The 20054-nt window shown below is 49.3% G+C and overlaps 1 non-coding gene across 1 annotated transcript; it reads right to left on the bottom strand.

Moving 5' to 3' along the window:
* Nucleotides 1–19616: 19616 nt before the first annotated feature.
* LOC126535017 (U2 spliceosomal RNA) lies at nt 19617–19799 on the bottom strand. The gene has a single exon (XR_007600455.1). It is a non-coding gene; the product is annotated as a U2 spliceosomal RNA (small nuclear RNA).
* Between the last annotated feature and the right edge of the window lie 255 nt (nt 19800–20054).

The raw sequence follows: 20054 nt of genomic DNA, 5'->3' as shown, positions 1-20054 counted from the left end.
CGTTGGCAAACTTCACAAGCGGCGAACAAAGAAGCGCAGAGACGCTTATGGCATTTCTCATGCTGAATGTCGGTGACCAGGTCGACGACGTTATCGATCGATGATTGATCACGTCGATAGCCCAGCATGGCATCCGGGTAGGTGTTAAGGTACTCCAAGTACCACTCCAGGCGCCCTAGGACCATCCTCTCCATTGCTTTGCCCACACAGCTCGCCAAAGCGATCGGGCGATATGACGAGAGTTCCACCGGCGACTTGCCAGTCTTCAGCAGTGGAACAAGGGGACTTGTCTTCCAGCTTGTTGGTAGCGCACCATCTCTCCAAGATTCATTGTACAGCTCAAGGAGAGCACCTCCCGCTCGTTCACCTAGATGACACAGAGCTCGGTTGGAGAGAGGGAGAGAGCATGAAGAGGAAAGGCAGGGAGGTTAACCAGATATCAGTCTCCGGTTTGCTATCCTACACTGGGGATGGGGGATAGGGGTTGGAAAGATGACAGAGAGGAAAACGCTAAAAAACTCGGTAGGAAATTCCATCAGGTCCTGGAGCTGATGCACGGCCACACAAAAATAATGCTGTCTAAAGTTCGTGGATTGAGAATATTAAATCCATGCGGTGATCACGTGGTGGCGGACAACTACTCGAAGGCGTTGGGATGTAGGGAGCTGTGAGTTGACTGGATAATCTGGCGCAGAAATCCTGTGCCACGTCAATCTCCGATCTTTTTTTAGAGAGGGCAAGAGCCTTGAATGGGAATCGCTGTTTGGGGAGTGTCCGGAGACCGCGCACCGTTCTCCATAGTTGCGACAAAGGCTTGCGTGGATCTAGCGACTTACAGAATGCAGTCCAACGTTGCGATTCGAGCTTGTCTAACCGGCGCTGGATCTTATTTTGGGTGCGTCTGGCGGTCCATAAATCGTTCACTGTCTTCGTTCGTCGGTATCTTCGTTCGGCACGTCGTCGGATTGCTGGAAGGCGTTCTAGTTCCACATCAAGTTCCGTCAGTTTTGAAGAGCATGTGAGAGTGCGCATAGTGTCTTGCACCGCGCTCTTGATTGCCTCTTCCAAGTCGAAAGATGGATTGGCGTCGCAGTGTTCTTCCATTACAAACTGAAATTTAGACCAGTCCACTCTTTGGATCGTATCTCGTATTTTGGAAGGGGACAATCCTCTGATCTTGACGTACGTGGGGATATGGTCACTTCCGTGCGTCTCTATGTCCGCAAACCACCCAGTACGTCTGACAAGGCTTCGTGGCACAAAAGCCAAGTCAAGACAGCTGCTGTATGCGGGGCCACGTAGAAACGTAGGGTTTCCATTATTCAGCAGCCAAATTTCACTACTGGAGGCGAAAGATACCAGAGCTCTGCCTCTTGCGTTGACCTTCGAACATCCCCAGAGTGTATGATGGGCGTTGAAATCTCCAATGATGACCCAGGGATCGGGCGTTGAGGATAGGATGTCTCGTAATCTCTTGTGACCAAATTGACTTGACGGAGATAGGTAGGCGCCCACAAACGTAAAGGCCAAGTTTTTTTTTCCTTATTTTAGGCATACATATCGATTATCGTCGTTTGGTGGCACAAGCTGATGAATTTTAGTGAGGTCACAGCGGATAAACACCAAAACCTTACTGTTTTCACCAACTGTTGGCGACATAAACGATTGATATCCAGAAAGGCTGATCGGGTTCGATAAGTTCGGCTCGCAAATGACGATAATCGGAAACATATTGGCATACACGAAGCGACGGAAATCCGAAATGCGCGCTCTGAGTCCGCGGACATTCCACTGAAAAATAGCTGCTTGTCGAACCTCATCCCTGAAAGACAGTGGCTGGGGAGCCATGGTCTACTCTAGGGTTGCCAGCACCGGACTCAGAGCGTCCAGTACTTAAAGTGCACTTCTGGCAGACGGTGTGTGCATGTTGTTTAGCAACACGCGAATGGCATTCACTAAAGGCCTAATAAAAGCTATCACTTGCTCATTTATTTTCCGCGACTCCTCGGATACAGCACCTTGCTGTACTGGGGGCGGCTTCTTCTGCGGCTCTTCTGCCGGTCTTGTACGCCGGTCTTGTACGCGGAAGTGGCGGCCATTCCTTTGTAGAGAGAGATCTGGCAGTTTTCTCCCTTCCGACATCGGTGTCTGGGGTGCTGGAGACTTCCGCTGATGGTGCTGCATGACGAGTTGCCGTTTCTTGAAAAGTTGATACTCTCCGTCGTGAAGTACTTCGACGGTGACGTCGTCTTCGCTGCACTTTCACCGCGGCCTCTTTGTGGGTAGAGCTGTCTCCCACCATTTGTTTAAGGATGGTGATCTCTTTCTTCATCTTGGGACAGTCTTTGGAAGAGGCGCAGTGATCACCCTGACAGGTAGGACACTTCAATGTGGTAGCGCTGCAGTTGTCTTTAGAGTGGGGTTTGGCGCATCGAGGGCACACGGCGGAATTTCTGCAAACACCCTTCACATGGCCAATCTTCTGACAATTGACGCATTGCATCGAACTTGGAATAGATGGTCGAACTTGGTGGCGAAAGTGGCCAACCTTCAGGTAGGATCGAAGGCAGTCACCTTTGAACGTTGAACGTTATCCTCACACAACGTGTGTTACCGAGGCGACCAACATGCACAATGACTTCGTGTTCACTTGCTGGTTTTATGAGAACTGGGAGGTCTGCATTAGGTATTTCATTGTCAATGTCATAGATGACTCCTGTTATTGTGGCACCATTCACTGGCACGATTGAGCGGACCTTGATGTTACCCAGTTGCGTTACATGTCGTAGTATGTTCAGCGCGCTCGGGTTCACAACATCGATTGCCAGCATGTTTCGCCTAGTGTTTATCCTGACGTCCTTGATCTCGTTCGGCACGGTGTTTTCTAGATACACGGAGAGTGCTTGCCTGTTTAGGACGCATAAGTTGTCAGTAGCGTTCTGTGGCATAAACAGGATGGAATGAGGCCATCGCTGAGGTGCAGTTTTCACGGTGTTCGAGCTGGACGCCGAAGATCCGTTGAGAATTCTTCGTTTGGCCTTGCGGCACTGGACAAGTCGAAAGCTGTCCTCCGAAGACTCGTCACTTGATGCGCAGTACAGCTCTGTGTCCTGGCTATTACTCGATGCATTTCCTCACTTCCTCGAACTGATGTCCGTGTGTGAACGGGCACCGTGAGGGTCCTCGGGGTGTTGCACATCCATCACCGCTATGTAGGGGGCGGTAGGCCCCAAACGTGCAGTGAGAAGTATACAGAAGCACACAGACGGGCGAGATGTGTTCCACTAGAGACGCACAACGCCCAAACAGTCAATTACAGTGGAGTGGCCTAAAAAGAAATCAAGTCCCAGAATTCCATCATGCGGGCAGTGGAGAAGAACATAACGAAACGGATGTCATTCACCCGTGCGGTGCCCCCGCCAGCGAACACGCACAACGCGAGACTGGGGAGGTGTTAGCAACTAGTTTAACCGTTCACAAAGATCAAAGCTCATGACACAATTATGTTCGCCGGTGTCGATACGGGCAGTGACGGTCAGGCCATCCACTTTTACGGCAAGTAGGTTCTCGTAGGTCGGCAAGATTAAAAAAAGGATTCGCAGGTCAGGGGTCCAATGCAGCGTTACCTCTGGAGGCTGTAACCTTAAGTTTTGCTCTGAAAAGCGTTCAGTGAGATGCGATGACGAACAGCGGCAGGGCAGAGGTGGCCGCGAACGACGATCGCGCGGGAGCGATGAACGTCCGGAGCGCACGGTTGGTTGTATGAGCGCCTCGCAGCCTCGAGTTGGTGCGAGCGAAAAACTGCAGGAGCTGGCTGTCATCGCAGCGATGGTCCAAAAATGAGCGAGGGAATGAAGGTAGGCTGATATTGGCAGTAACGTGAATTATGTCCCACGCCGTGGCAACCACTGCAGATGGGCTTGTCGTCCTGAGTTCTCCGCCGGGCCGGATCACGATAATGGCGAAACGTTGCTGTATTTCTTGGCGAAGCAACAAACTTAACCCGAGGGTGAGTATGGGAACCGATGGGTGGTAGTCCTACGTTAGCCAGCTCTTCCCTCAGGACAACTTCAATTAGAGAGACTGTCTACAAGGAATTGTTTGAAGGACGCGTGAAACAGGAAGGTGGCGACGCCGCCTCAGTTTCACGACGTACGATGTGGACAACGTTACCGGTGGTGGCCAGCGGAATGGGCAGCTGAACATCCACTCAGGAAGGTGCCGCGACAGCCTTTGGAAGCCACTTGAACTGTCGGCCAGTGCGGCGACACGTCAGTCCTACAAAACCCCTGCACTACTTGATTACGTCTTCGACGGTTGAGCAGTCCTTAAAGAGCGGCCAGTTGAAAACATCATCAGCGATGCATTTCATGAGGAAACTTACTTTGCCCACCTCGGTCATATCAACTCGGCATCAAGTATGTACGACGTGTCTGACTTCGCGGGAGTTTGAGCGCGACAGGAAAGGTCTTTCGAAGCGGGGGGCTGGCAACAATTGATTTGCGAAATAGGTCACGGTGCTTCCGCCTGCTCAGGACCCAACTGGTCAGCTCTGCTTCGTGAGTTTCGCACCAGACGCGCGCTGTCCTGATGAGGTAGAAAGCGACATTGGCGAGCGTCACTGTCGGGTCCCATCCAACGTTCATTGCAGCGCGCCGTGATTCTCAAGCCAGTATCGACGTCGACACTGCCAGTGCCGCAAAAAGAAGCAGGGTCTCGGGGTTTCATCAAGATCACCGACAGTAGGATGCCGGTGTTGAGGCTGAAGCAGCGTCCCCGTCGGTTGACAAGGTGGAACTGGCCAGCAGACGTCCGCTGGGAAGTTCCGTCTTGCGGAGCAAGATGACACAGCCCGTCTACCAAAATGTCACAGGAAGACATGTAAATATAAATGTATTTACTAGCGATGTCGGTTTCTTTTATTTCCATTTCAATAAAAAAGAATATTTACAAGCTGTCTTCATCGAGCTACTACACAGCCAAGCACTACTACACAGCCACCTCTGTAAAACAAAAATGTAACCGTGTCCTTTTTTGTAGCACATAGACTTGATTTGATATATATATATATATATATATATATATATATTATTACGATATGCTCAAGCGATGCTCAAGAAATGAGCCGCCGCGAGAACGACGACGAAGTTGGTCGGTGCGTTTGGCGCGAGCGAGTGTCAGCCTGGCTGCCTGGCTCCAGTGTAAATAGCCTGCAAATAGCCTCTTCTGTCTGTGTCTTTCCACACGCAACATTCTGGTGGAGGTCAGCGATCCCCGTCCTCACCACGGAACTCAGAAGTGGTCGCCGCACCGAGCTTGTCACCATGCCTCCCGGTGACGCACCCACCCCTGCAACGGCTTCGGCATGTCCCACTGCTCCAATCGTCACTGTCGCCCCACATCGCGACCCAGGTGTGTTCTCTGGCCTAGAGGGCCAGGATGTTGACGACTGGATCAAACTCTATGAACACGCCAGCGCTAATAACAGGTGGGACCCAACGATTATGCTCGCCAATGTCATCTTTTATCTCGGCGGCACCCCACGCGTGTGGCACCAAACGCATGTCGACGAGATAACCAGTTCGGACAATTTCAAAGAGAAGCTACGGGAACTGTTCGGCAACCCCATTGGGCGCAAGGCTGCCGCGCGAAAGGCTCTTGCGTCTCGAGTACAGTCTTCTACGGAGCCGTACGTTTCCTACATCCTCGACGTCTTAGCTCTATGCCACAAAGCTGACGATGGTATGTCCGAAGCCGATAAAGTGTCACATATTCTAAAAGGCATCGCCGACGACGCTTTCAATTTGCTTGTTTTCGGCAACGTCTCGGCTATCGACGCCATCATCAAAGAATGCCGTCGCCTTGAGCAAGCTAAGAGCCGCCGTATTACACACCACATCACACGGCTACCCAACACTGCTGCTACGTCGACATGTGAGGGTCGACCACGTCAGACCACCACCTCTGACGACGTCACCAGTATTGTTCGCCGCGAACTCGAGGCCACCTGTTCGCCAGCTTTCTCCACGACGCCTCCCGATCCGCCAGCAACCACCATTGCGATGATCCAGGCCGTCGTCCGACAGGAATTTCAGAACATGGGTCTGAACTCTGTGTGTTCCATGTCTCAACCCAACGTTTCCCGGTTCTCTAGCGGCCCTCCTCGTCCTCGGCAGTCCTTTTCTGCCACATCTCGCCGCAACCCGTCCGATCGGCGTACCCCTGATGACCGGCCGATCTGCTTCCACTGCTGTCGCATCGGCCACGTCGCTCGTCACTGCCGCAACCGATGGCCACCAACTCCTCGGACATACACCGCCGCTTATTCCCGCACCTTTGGACCTTCCGTTCCCTATACCAGCCGCCATGAATCCACTGCCGCTGATGCTCCTGCTCCGAACCTTCGGTACAGCCGCTCGCCCTCACCTCGACGCCATCAGTCTCGTTCGCCCCAACCCCGTCGCTTCTCTTCGCCGCCTATCGCCTCCCGGATCCAGCCGGAAAACTAGGCACTGCAGCTTCTGGAGGTGAAGCTGCATTATCGACCCTGCCCTCAAATCCTCTGCTCACCTTACCCACGAACCGAAACCTTCTTGACGTTGACGTTGACGGCTATCCTGTCACGGCACTCATCGATACAGGAGCACATCTTTCAATTATGAGTGCTGCCTTCCGACGACGACTCAAAAAGCTCCTCACCCCAGCGTCGGCCCGCGTCGTACGCGTTGCGGATGGCGGTACTGTGCCTATCATCGGCATGTGTACGGCACGCGTCAGCATCGCCGGCCGCCACACTCCTGTCCTCTTCACCGTAATTGCTCATTGCCCCCACGACCTCATTCTCGGCCTCGATTTTCTTTCCGCACATTCTGCTCTTATTGACTGCTCTTCCGGTACCCTTCGCCTACAGTTGCCGATGCTCGCAGACCCTTCTGACGCACCCCACTGCCGCTTACGTCCCACCGGTTTTCTTCGCCTGCAGCCAAAGTCAATAGCCTACATTGAACTGTTGTCTTTCCCACCAGTTCCTGATGGCGAGTACCTCGTCACTCCTCTGCCCGACATTCCAATAAGGTATGACGTTACAGTGCCTCACAGTATACTTAATATTACTGGGAACCGCACTCGAATGCCTGTCTGTAACTTTGGATTGGCAAAGCAAATTCTACCGCAAGGTATTTGCCTTGCCACCGTTGATTGTCTCGGCGACCAATACGTGGCGGCGTTATCGACCGATGATTCTCGCGAGCTTAGCAGGCCCCTCGCGCCAGCCTCCGGTGCCGATCCCAATATAAAGAAAATAGTTGCGACGGACCTGTCCTCGGCGCAGGCTGAAGAGCTTTGCCAAGTATTATCGTCCTACCGAGATATTTTCGACATCGATGATCGCCCTTTAGGCCAGACGCTCGCGGTCAAGCATCGTATTCTTACTGGCGATGCTACGCCTATTCACCGACGACCGTATCGAGTTTCTGCGTCAGAACGCCGAGTAATTCAAAACGAAGTCAACAAAATGCTCGATAAAAACATCATTGAGCCTTCTTCGAGTCCCTGGGCGTCACCTGTGGTGTTGGTTAAGAAGAAGGACGGCACGTGGCGCTTCTGTGTAGACTACCGTCATCTGAACAGCATTACAAAGAAGGACGTCTACCCGCTCCCACGTATAGACGACGCCCTTGACTGCCTGCACGGTTCCAGCTATTTCTCGTCTATTGATCTTCGTTCGGGATACTAGCAGATTGCTGTTGACGATATGGACCGCGAAAAAACCGCGTTCATCACACCTGACGGCCTATACCAGTTTAAAGTAATGCCGTTTGGATTATGCAACGCCCCTGCCACCTTCGAGCGTATGATGGACTCCTTGCTCCAAGGTTTCAAATGGTCCACATGCCTCTGCTACCTCGACGACGTCATCGTCTTCTCGCCAACGTTCGACACTCACCTTGAACGTCTCACAACTATACTTGATGTATTTCGAAAGGCGAAGCTGCAACTTAACTCGTCCAAATGTCGTTTTGGCCACCGGCAAATTACTCTTCTGGGCCATCTCGTTGATGCTTCCGGAGTACAGCCTGATCCCGACAAAACTCGCGCTGTCAGAGAGTTCCCGGTTCCGAAGACAGCCGCAGACGTTCGAAGTTTTGCAGGGCTATGCTCGTACTTTCGTCGTTTTATTCAAGATTTTGCGGCAATTGCTAGTCCCCTCACTAATCTTTTGAAGAAAGGCGTACAATTCTCGTGGGGTACTGGAGAAGCCGCCGCCTTCTCTCGTCTCATTACTCTTCTCTCCTCACCACCCATTCTTGCCCACTTCGACCCTGATGCCCCTACAGTATTACGTACAGATGCCAGCGGTCATGGCGTAGGTGCCGTCTTAGCCCAGCGTCAGCGTGGCCAGGATCGCGTAATTGCTTATGCGAGCCGCCTTCTCACACCATCGGAGCGCAACTATTCCATTACGGAACGAGAATGCCTTGCTGTAGTCTGGGCGGTTGCGAAGTTCCGTCCTTACCTTTACGGTCATCCTTTTTCCGTAGTAACTGACCATCATGCTCTCTGCTGGCTCTCTTCGCTAAAAGATCCTACACGTCGGCTTGGTCGCTGGGCTTTGAGGCTACAAGAATTTTCGTATTCCGTGGTGTACAAGAGTGGCCGCCTGCACCAAGACGCTGACAGCTTGTCGCGTTACCCTGTTGACGACTCTGACTCCTCTAATATTGCCAGTGCTTCTTGCGTATTCTCTGTATCACAGCTGCTTCATTTCGCCGACGAGCAACGCCGTGACGCCTACATCAGAGCACTCATCGACCGTTTTGAGCACTCTCCGGCCGATGCTACTCTACGCCTCTTCGTCCTCCGCGACGGTACTCTGTACCGTCGTAACCTTCATCCGGACGGCTCTGAGTTCCCACTTGTAATACCTAAACACCTCCGCTCCATCGTTATAGAAGAGCTCCACGACGCACCAACGGCAGGACATCTCGGCGTATCTCGAACCTATGACCGTGTACGTCGCCGTTTTTTCTGGCCTGGTCTTGCCCGTTCCGTACGACGTTACGTCGCCGCTTGTGAAGTTTGCCAACGACGCAAGAAGCCTTCCCAGCTCCCCGCTGGTTACCTGCAGCCGCTCGACATTCCTGCCGAGCCCTTTCATCGTGTCGGCTTAGACCTTCTCGGCCCATTTCCGGAATCTACATCAGGAAACAAGTGGGTTGCAGTCGCGGTGGACTACGCGACCCGCTACGCCGTAACCCGTGCTCTTCCGACCAATATATACAATCGACGGCACTCGACGCAACAATATATATATGTATATATATATATGAAGTATATGTGGCGGGTCCACAACAGGAACGAGGCACGAGGCAAAGCTTTACTCTACTAAATAACTAAAGAGAAAGCTGGAACGAGAGCACAGACAGGTAATAACAGCTTGGCAATGGAGAATTCGGTCGCCTTATAGACAGGTTGTGGCGGGAAGCACTCAGTTCACGATCAGTTCTTTTGTTAATTGATTGAATCATTTATGTATTGATTGACTGAAATGCTAACAACTTGTGTCGCCAGCTTTGTGGCAAGTGGCTGGCAAACGGGCAAGCCAGCAGATAGAAATAAAGCGAACTCATCAAAAAAGAACAGTTCCGAGCATCTTAAAAAAAAAGGCGGACTGGCTTCCAGAAGTACCATCGTATACGCGTTAGTGTACAAGAACAATGCCGATGGGTCACGGTTACAAATTCATTCTCTCGGAAACATTCATTTGACCGAGACGACAGCCCGGCGGGAGAAAGCAGCCACCGCCTCGGTTAGACGCGTGAACCTGCATTAAACAATGGGTCTGAGAAACAACGGCGCGAATCAATGGGCGCTCCTATTTGCTAAAGTGGCCGCGGACGTGCTGGCCGGGTTTTACAGCGCACGAAGGAATAGGCAAGTTGTCGGATGAAGCACCTTCTTCGTTTTGTTATGTGTTTAGAAACGCAGTTTCGTCCCCTCGAGCAAAACCAACAGCGAGAGCTTTGAGAGCAGTGTAAACACAAAGCAAGGAGTATTTTCTTTTCCCGCTTGGCGAGAAAAAGGAGTTTCGTTTCGCCAGAAAAGCGAGACCTCTAAATTCTCTGCCACGGACGGGGGGGGGGGGGGGGGGGGTGAGAAGAAAAATCGGAACACTTATGCGAGCAGTTACGCTTGCGGAAACAGCGCCAGAGGCCCAGACAAGGTGGCCTAACACTCCGCCGCACTTCGACGAACAATCCTCGCAGCTGGAGCTGGCTGAATCATTAATCGACGTCGCTGGCGCTGGCGCTAATTTAATCTACGCTGGCGTTGAAAGCGCTGCACGTTTAGATGCCAGAGGACCAGTGCGGGTCGTCTTTTCACATTCCCATTTTCTTTGTATCCCTTGTTGCTTCTTTTTTTTTTCATTTCTCTAGCACTGTCACACAGTAGCCAGACTGCTTCGGTAAGCAGTCGCGGCTGTTTGTGTACTTCGCTTCGTTCCGTGCGCACAGCCTCTCGAAAAGTAAGTAAAGGCCGGTCGAACAAGGACGAAAAGGGGCTAATTCAACTGTACTTTTTTTTCTCCGATACAAGGTAGTTCCCGAGATTAAACTGCATTACGGAGAAAAACGTGGAGAAACGTGGAGCACTGGGCAGCTGTTCATTTTCCCACGCAGTATAAACGCTTTCTACGCCGCGCAGGAAACAACCGTCCTGCAAAAAAAGTGTTTATTGCCAGCAATATGCTGCAACAAACACTTTTTGCTTTGTTTTCTGTGATGTGCGTACCTCTCTCTCTCTCTCTATCTCTTTCTGTCTCTCTCTCACTTCGCAATGCTTACCGGTTTCTGTAACCAGCACAGCTCTGGATATACTCGCTAATATACTAGACATGTTTTCTGTTTGCCTAGAACAACCCACATTTAAATGCAATTCCAAGTACACAACGAGCGTAGGTTTCAGTTCCGATTATTTTCAACCTATGCTTCGGCACTGTATTTAATGAACACCTTTTCCGCGCTTCGCCTCGAGCATTTCAGCCAGTAATCCTTGAAGATTGTGATCCTAGGTCGAAGCTCTGTTCAGAAGCGGGGCTCGAAAGCGAATCACAAGATGAATGTAAATAAATAAGCAATTCAATAAATAAATAAAAAGAGAAAATGCAAGCTGATCCAACGCAATGTCGGAATTTAAATATTGCGAAGTTTATCCTAGTTTGCAAGGTGGCAGCAGTAGATAGTGTTACAATGGTTGGTAGATGCCCTCAGAAAGTTTGACCTCGCCTCAATCTGCAATCAGATTTGATGACCTCACTCACTCTCAACCTCAACCAAGTGCATTTGGAAAACCACAGCTCCACACATAAGGTCCGTCATAAACCTCACGTCGACGTTACGTGAGGCTCATTACTGAGGTTGAGGTCGGCTTCTCAGCCCCAACATAATTTCTTGAGTTCGTTATCGATTATTCAGCGTCAAAGGCGTTACCTGTGCGTAGACCTGCGCCAGCATATTCTGATGCCTCTAATACAGGTTACTCAAGCCCATTGTACATCAAATTAAATACGCACGAGACTTCAGGAAAAACTTTGTTCAGAATTAAGTTCCAGCTTCTAAACATGCTATGTTAACGGTGTCCAGTGGCTTAGTTATGCTGTCGGTCTCGTGCAGAAGCGATAGTGGCACTGCGAACGGTATCCCGGTGACGTCAGCTTGAGTAATCGCCGTTGTCTTTTGCTATACTTTGGCTGCAATGCCTAAATTTTAATTCGTTTGTTCCCGCAAGCGAGAAAGAGAAAAGGCAGGAAATGTTTGCTCGCGGGTTCAATGCGTGTTTGCGTAGCATGACATTATTTTTTTTAGTTAATTTTGTATAGGTCAGTATTATGAGGGAAACAAGGATTATATTTTGTATGTTCCTACCTTAAAAATACGGCCGTTGCGATCAGCAACACGTTTTTGTGACTCAGTCGCAAGACATCACGCCAAGCAATCACTCTGTGGTCAGCATAGCTTTGGAACCGAAGCATGATCTTCGTGCCCAAAGTGGCACGTCGGCTAAGCCGCGCTGTAAATAAACAGTAATATTACATTCATGGCATAATTCCGCTTCTTTGTCTCTACATAAGTAAAGCTAGTATTCAATAAACATCCCAAGTTTCTACTGGCAAGCGATTACTCTGGAACACCTTTAGCATATTTCGAAGCCGTCAAGTATGTCTTGCACTACCTTCCCACAAAGAAACGCATGATCACTTTCCAATGCAAGAACTCAATGTTAATTTTGATTAGCAAGATGAAACTTATGAAAGTGCATTCATTTCAATACACTTTCACTAAACATGAAACCAGTCGTAAAATGATTTTTGTCAGTGGAAAATTTTTGTCCTATCTATTAAAGTAAATGCGCAGGAAAAGATATTAAGGCAGCATTGTTGTTTACCGTATAAAGCTGGAATCCTTCCAGCTCTCTCGCCATTGCGTATAAAGGACCGCAAGCTTTTCAAACATAAATATATATCCTCCATCGTTGACTAAATCGACTGTTATTCCATCTCCTCCTGCCGCCTTTCCCTTGGAAATGTCTTGCAGAGCGCTCATAACTTCATCGCTAGTTATATCAGGAGTCTCTGTATCCTGTTCATCAGCACTTCCAATGAAGGCAGCATGGGTGCTTTCGGTACTGCAGTGTACAGATGGGTATATAATTATTCTGCTGTATTCACTGCATCATCGAAATTATTAATTGCATTACTAATCCTTAAGAACCGAGACACTAAAAAATTGAAGACTTATAGGCCCATTAGCTTGCTTTCAGTATTGTATAAAGTATTTACCAAGATAATTTCCCATATAATCAGGGCAACACTTGACTTCAATCAACGAAGTGAACAGGCAGACTTCAGGAAGGAATATTATACAATGCATCACATTCATGTCATCAACCATGTAATTGAGAAATCCGCGGAGCACAAACAACCTCTCTATATGGCCTTCATAGACTACGAAAAGTCATTTGATCCATTACAGATACCAGCATTTATGGAGCCATTGCGTGATGGAGTACAAGAGCCACACGCGAATATCTTTTGAAATATCTACAAGTATTGTACAGCTACCTTGGTTTTCTACAAGAAAAGCAGAAATTTACTTATCCAGAAAGGGGTCATGCAAGCAGCCACAGTCTCGCCAATGCTATTCACTGCATGCTTAGAAGTATGCAAGCTATTAGACTGGGAAGCTTAGGAGTGAGGACCAACGGCGAATATCTCAGCAACATTCGGTTTGCAAATGCTAGTGTCCTGTTCAGCGACGCTGCAGATGCGCTGCGACAAATGATTGAGCACCTTAACTAAGAACGTGCAAGAGTGCTGTTGAAGATTAATATGTGGAAGGCAAAGGTAACGTTAAACAGTCTGGCAGGGGAACAAACCATATGTGGAAGGCGACAACAACAACAACAACGATTCATGACCGCCAGTCAGCCTATATTGTCCGCACAAGAGTATATTTATCTAGGTTGAGTACTCATAGGGCACCCTGATCATCAGAAGGAAATTTACTAAAAAATAAAAATGGGTTGGAGTGGATACGGCAAGCATTACCAAATTCAGTACCACTGTCGTTGAAACCGCGCGCAAGCATTGCAGTCTGGTGCCAACCGGTGCTAACATATGAGGCAGAAACTTAAATGTTATCAAAGAAGCTCGATAAAAATTAGGGACCTCGTAAAGAGAAATGGAACGAAAAATGTTAGGCGTAACATTAAGAGAGAAGAAGATAGTGCTGTGAATCATAGAGCAAACGGGGATAACGTATGTTCTAGTTGACATTAAGGCGAAAAAAATGGGGCTGTAAAGTAATGTAATGCGTGCTACAGTAGACATGAAAATAGGATGCTGATGATAATTGCTTACCGTATGGGTACAGCGCCAAGGTTAAAGGAAGGACGCAGACGAGGCAAGGACGAGCGCTGACTCCAAACTGAGCTTTTATTATCCACTGCGTCATGCAGCTGTCTGAAAAAAGGCAAAATCAAGATTTCAAGGACAAGTGAATAGCAAGGAACTACAGCAAAAAGAAAAACGTTGGAAGTCGATCCAACCTTCAGTTGAAGTCGATGAAATAGTCGTCCTGAGCAAGTTGGGAGTGAAATAAGGGTGGAGTCACCGCGCACGGCACTCTACTGGATCGACCCTCGAGCGAGGGAAGGAGGAGCGCCAGACTTAACTACAATACCGATCAATCAATACCGAATAGACCGCAATACCGAGCTGATCGGCACACATTTTTATACTGCATTATGTTCGGAATCGGGCTAAATTTCGAGGCTGTTTTCTGAATGAGCCAGCATTTTGACTTATGCTGACGTTTTAAATAATATTAAAGAATTTTTCAGACCCTTGCGTGTCAAAACTACAATCTGATTATGAGGCACGCCGTTGTGGGGGGAAAAGCATCCGTGGTATAATGGTTACAGTATGGGGCTCTTGTGCTAGAGGTTCTCTGCTCGAATTCGGGCGTCGAAAAATTTCACTGATTGGTGCATTTAAAAACTAGCAGTTTGACCTGAACAGTGAACCATTGGCACCACTAGTGAGGTGCAGCATTGTGCTTGGACTCCTCGGACGTAGTTCAAAGTCATATACGGGTGCACCATCTCGGCGCGAAGCAGCACTTGAGGCGCTCTGTCTACTTCGAAACACCTGACAACGCTGGCGCGGTGAATAGCGCCCCCAGTGGCGTGGTACGTGTCGCACATTGACGATGCACGAGGTGAGACCAACGGGAAACGTGCGGAAAACACGCCAAGCGTCTCCACGCACGGGCTTGCATGTAAGAAAGGATCTTGTGTGCTGCCTCTTGGGCTGCGTAACGGGTAGAATATATATATATATATATATATCCAGAACAACATGGAGGGAAGTGGTCCCAGTAGCGCATGTCATCCCACGTTTCTTATGCTGCCCTATCTCCAGAATCGACCCATTAAAGACGCCAGAGGCCAGAAACACACCCGATAAGGAAAGTTTCTTATGCTGCCCTATCTCCAGAATCGACCCATTAAAGACGCCAGAGGCCAGAAACACACCCGATAAGGAAAAATTGCGCTAAGTCGCTAAGAAGAGATTTCTATATTTTTTTTAAATTGGGGGTTCACTAACATGCGCTTTTCATACGCAATTTGTTAGCCAGAAAGTTCTTACGCTGAGATAAGGGTGCAACCGAAGTGGCAGCGCATTTAACTTGCGACGTCGTATCAGAGCGAGGAGGAGGCAAAGCTCGATTGAATGACAAGAAACGAAAGAAGGGCGGCCAACTGACAGCATGATCGCACATCATGCATATCTAGTAGAAGCTATATTCTTAAGGCAAATCATTGCACTCCCCTATTCGACACCTTCGTTTTCCGGCCGTCTGCTACAGCGTCGGCAAGTGCAACCGCGCTTGCCCGTTCACAGCACCGCTATCAAAATAATTGCAGCGGAAGTGTTGCGTATTTCTCTCGCATTTCTGCGAGAGGCGGGAACTGGTATGGACACAAGGTGACATACTTGGCGCAGAAAGAGACGCTTAGTCGGAGCAATTGGTGGCCAGGTCTGCCAGGCTAACCCTGCCTGTATACATCGGTACCACCACCACCGTATTGCAAAGCGGCGGAATGTCGGTCTTTCGATACAAATTATGGAAATGAAAAAAAGGTTCATAATATACATATCGTGATGCTTCGCGGCAAGTGGCCCAGCATCCGTTCGTTAGTCGATAACCAGACCTGCAGGCGGTTGCAGGTGTGGTTCTAATGCCGCGCATAGGGTCAGTATCAGTTCCCTCGGCAGCCAGCACCGTCCAAGGTGCTGGTCGACGATGTCGGTGACCGCCAACCGCCGACAAAACGCGCGCTCTCTTCGCAAAGGATCACTTTCACTGTCACGGAGAGCTATGAAAGCAGCTCAGCACCTCAAAAAAAAAGGAATGCAGGAATATGCGGTAGCTATACCGACGCTTTCAAATTATGACAGAAAACTTCACTATACGTAACATCCCCATCTGCAAGTTTCGCAGCCTATCGCACTTTGACATCGTATCAGCGTTCATCGCTTCTTCTTAGCTTCTCCTCAGCTGATAAAACACGATGATGCCTCGCATCAAGTCAAGAGTTCGTTTTGCAGTTTCGGGCACCCGCATTCCGGCAGAGGCAAAATGCACAAAGGCGCGTACACGTCAATTTTGGAGACCGGTAATAAATCATAGGTTGGTGATGTCACGGCCTGGAGCCCCTAACTACGCTGTCTGTAATATAGCCCAAGTGGCACCTCATATAAGTCAAGGCTGATCAGTCAACATCACCACGATGCTCAGAGCCAACGTCGCCATAAGTTTACCAGCCTCCCAAAGCACACGTTCAAGTGTACGTCAGAAAATTGCACGGCACCGTACACGAAGCACACTGCGGTTCAACATTCTAGCTGATTTCGGATCAAATCGGTTCAAGTCATTCGATCTTCCCACACTGACGCACTCTGTTCAGAACAGTCACTGCACATGCCCGACAAGTGGCGTCATTTCGCCTCGGAGTTAGTCTGGGCTTTAGAATAGGCCTCTTCAGCCACTCATATGACAACGTTGGCTGTCGTCTGCTGTCGCTTTTTTTTGTCCTCTGGTCTTCCCGTGGCTTGTTGCCTGTTTCAAGCTTTCTGCATACAAATCGAAAAATTTGTGGCGTTTTTAAGAGCGTTATGCTGCGCGCTTTTGTTACCAAATACGACGTGTCTCCAATCACACTCGTCCGTGTGGTTATATAAATATAAATCTGTGTGTGTGCGTGTGCGTGCGTGCGTGCGTGCGTGTGTGCGTGCGTGCGTGCGTGCGTGCGTGTGTGCGTGCGTGCGTGCGTGCGTGCGTGCGTGCGTGCGTGTGTGTGTGTGTGTGTGTGTGTGTGTGTGTGTGTGTGTGTGTGTGTGTGTGTGTGTGTGTGTGTGTGTGTGTGTGTGTGTGTGTGTGTGTGTGTGTGTGTGTGTGTGTGTGTGTGTGTGTGTGTGTGTGTGTGTGTGTGTGTGTGTGTGTGTGTGTGTGTGTGTGTGTGTGTGTGTGTGTGTGTGTGTGTGTGTGTGTGTGTGTGTGTGTGTGTGTGTGTGTGTGTGTGTGTGTGTGTGTGTGTGTGTGTGTGTGTGTGTGTGTGTGTGTGTGTGTGTGTGTGTGTGTGTGTGTGTGTGTGTGTGTGTGTGTGTGTGTGTGTGTGTGTGTGTGTGTGTGTGTGTGTGTGTGTGTGTGTGTGTGTGTGTGTGTGTGTGTGTGTGTGTGTGTGTGTGTGTGTGTGTGTGTGTGTGTGTGTGTGTGTGTGTGTGTGTGTGTGTGTGTGTGTGTGTGTGTGTGTGTGTGTGTGTGTGTGTGTGTGTGTGTGTGTGTGTGTGTGTGTGTGTGTGTGTGTGTGTGTGTGTGTGTGTGTGTGTGTGTGTGTGTGTGTGTGTGTGTGTGTGTGTGTGTGTGTGTGTGTGTGTGTGTGTGTGTGTGTGTGTGTGTGTGTGTGTGTGTGTGTGTGTGTGTGTGTGTGTGTGTGTGTGTGTGTGTGTGTGTGTGTGTGTGTGTGTGTGTGTGTGTGTGTGTGTGTGTGTGTGTGTGTGTGTGTGTGTGTGTGTGTGTGTGTGTGTGTGTGTGTGTGTGTGTGTGTGTGTGTGTGTGTGTGTGTGTGTGTGTGTGTGTGTGTGTGTTCGCAGAGCGACTAAATTGAATTATGGGGTTTAAGTGCTAAATCCACGATCTCATTATTAGGCGCGCCATAGTGACAGACTTCGAATTAATTTTGACCACCTGGGGTTCTTTAACATGCACCTAAATCTAAGTACGCGGGTGTTCTTGCACTTCTCCCCCATAGAAATGTGACCACAGTGGCCGGGATTTCAATATGCTTAACACGCTGCGGCGCAGTTCCGCAAGCATCCGATTTTACATCCGCGATCACTTGCGAAAGCAATCGATCTAGCGTAACTAGCTAGCTTCTTTACCGTAATCGCTTCTGAACTAATTTTGAAAGTGGACGAATACAACGTTCGTTAGATTACAGACATTGAATGTATACGAGAATATTGTAGATGGGTGAAATCAGCTTTTTGCCAGAAGGGATGAGAACTTGCAGGTTACCGTGCGCCTGACGAAGAGTTCAAATTGGAACACGCTCACGCAGAAAGCCTTCACTGCTGTGTCCCCCTCCTTCTCGATATGATCAGCGACGGCCCATCTCGCGCCTCCCGCAGCCCTCTTCTGTCTGGCACTGCCGCCTTGTGCGGCGTGCTGATGACCTCGAGCCCCATTAAGTCCCCTCATCTCTGCAGCCTGGCCGCGGCCCGCCATAATCTTGTCCGGAGGCGAAATCGATCGACATCAGACGGCGGACAGGCCGATCTGTTCGACTAATTGTTTTCCTGAGCCCACCGGCTTCGGCTTGGTCGCTGTCTGTCTTCTTGGCACGTTCGCGTTCTTATCATGCGCAGCTTCGTCCCAATTGCACAGGGGTCAAGCTTAGGGAGGAATTAACCGTTTGCTGATTGGGCCGCGCAATGAGAGCTGACAGGGTGGAAAAAACACGGTGTATAACTGAAGGCACACGCCCTAGATATATTAGCCAAGTCTCGATAAAACAAAGACCGAACAGGCTGGAGCTTTGTGCAAATCTCAGGGAAGCAGTACAGCCATGGCTTATTAAAAGGACGGTCAACCGTTTTTCAAGGACCTCCTATTTTGTAGCCCAATAGAAAGCCAACCATTTGAAGATTCTAGATGTTACAATGATTTCTTTGGAATGTGAGTAATCGATTTTCAAAACAGAATTTATTGGTCTGCGTAGTCTCTCTTCTTAAAACTATCTACGGATGCCCTCAACAATGATTATTGGACGTGACGACAACGGCATGTCATTGAAAGTGAGAAACTGGAAGTGCAGAGGATTCCCGAAGGAATGATTGCGCCATTCCGCAGGAATGGCACAATCATTCAAGTACACAGTCGCGCAATCAAGTACACAGTCGCGCGTTGGCTTAACTTCGTTAAGCCAACGCGCGACTGTGTACAGAGGACTGGCAAGGAGATAACGATTGTCACGGCACGCGCGAGGCGCGCCGGTGAGACATGGGTAGAGAGAGAGAGAGGAATCTAGGAAGGCAGGGATCTTAACCAGTCAAGAGACCGGTTAGCTACCCTACACTGGGTGAAGGGAGAAGGAAAAAAGAGAAAAGGGAGGGAGAAGGTGTAGATACGAGTACGGACAGAGACATGGGTAGAAACTAAAAAAAGAAAGAAAGAAAAGATGGATCTACTTTTTTTTAGGCCTGTGTAGAAACTAAAAAAAGTAGATCCGTCTGATAAGTTGGTGCAAGCATAGAGCTTCCGACAAAAATTAATTGAGGCTACTCTGTCGCTGCGATCGTTCAGCCACCATGGGAAGGATGGGTAGCACATGGGTTTGTCTCATCTTCGTGCTTGTGGCTTCAGACGTTCTTGTGGCATCGTGTATTGATCGACATTCATTGGCCTAACATTCAAAGCAAACTATACTTCGTTTTACAGCGAAGCTGTATATGGCTACGTTCTGGAAAAAAATTGCGGGCGTCTATCGAACCCCATACGTGGGCCGACCCCGAAGATAGTACAATACCGGGCCGATCCACTGCGGAGTCAATGCAGGCTTTAAGCACTCCGCCAACTTGCAAAAATAAGTTTAATATCTTAGATCCAAATACAACGCGTATCAGATATTAAGCTGGTAAGAAGAGATACTACTACACTTTAACCCGCGTCGGTCATGTCTACGTTTGCATCGCCCTCTCTTTGTCGGCGTTCCAAGTGCTTGCGTATCTCCTTTCCTTTCCTCCCACTCTCCCTTAGTGGCGGTCCTGTAAGCATGCTGCCCGCCGGGACCGCGAGGCGGAAAGAAATGCGAACCACCCAATTGGCCGCAATCCCGCAAGCTTGGAACGTTTCTTTTGGGGAAAGACCGTTTATTCAATGTCGATAGGTTCTAGTAACGTTTGTCTAAAGACGGTTTATTCAATGTTACTA

The sequence above is a fragment of the Dermacentor andersoni genome, chromosome 7 (assembly GCF_023375885.2).
Source record: "Dermacentor andersoni chromosome 7, qqDerAnde1_hic_scaffold, whole genome shotgun sequence".
Lineage (NCBI taxonomy): Eukaryota > Metazoa > Arthropoda > Arachnida > Ixodida > Ixodidae > Dermacentor > Dermacentor andersoni.
The sequence above is the reverse complement of the archived record's forward strand: the minus strand, read 5'-3'. Positions and strand labels throughout refer to the sequence as shown.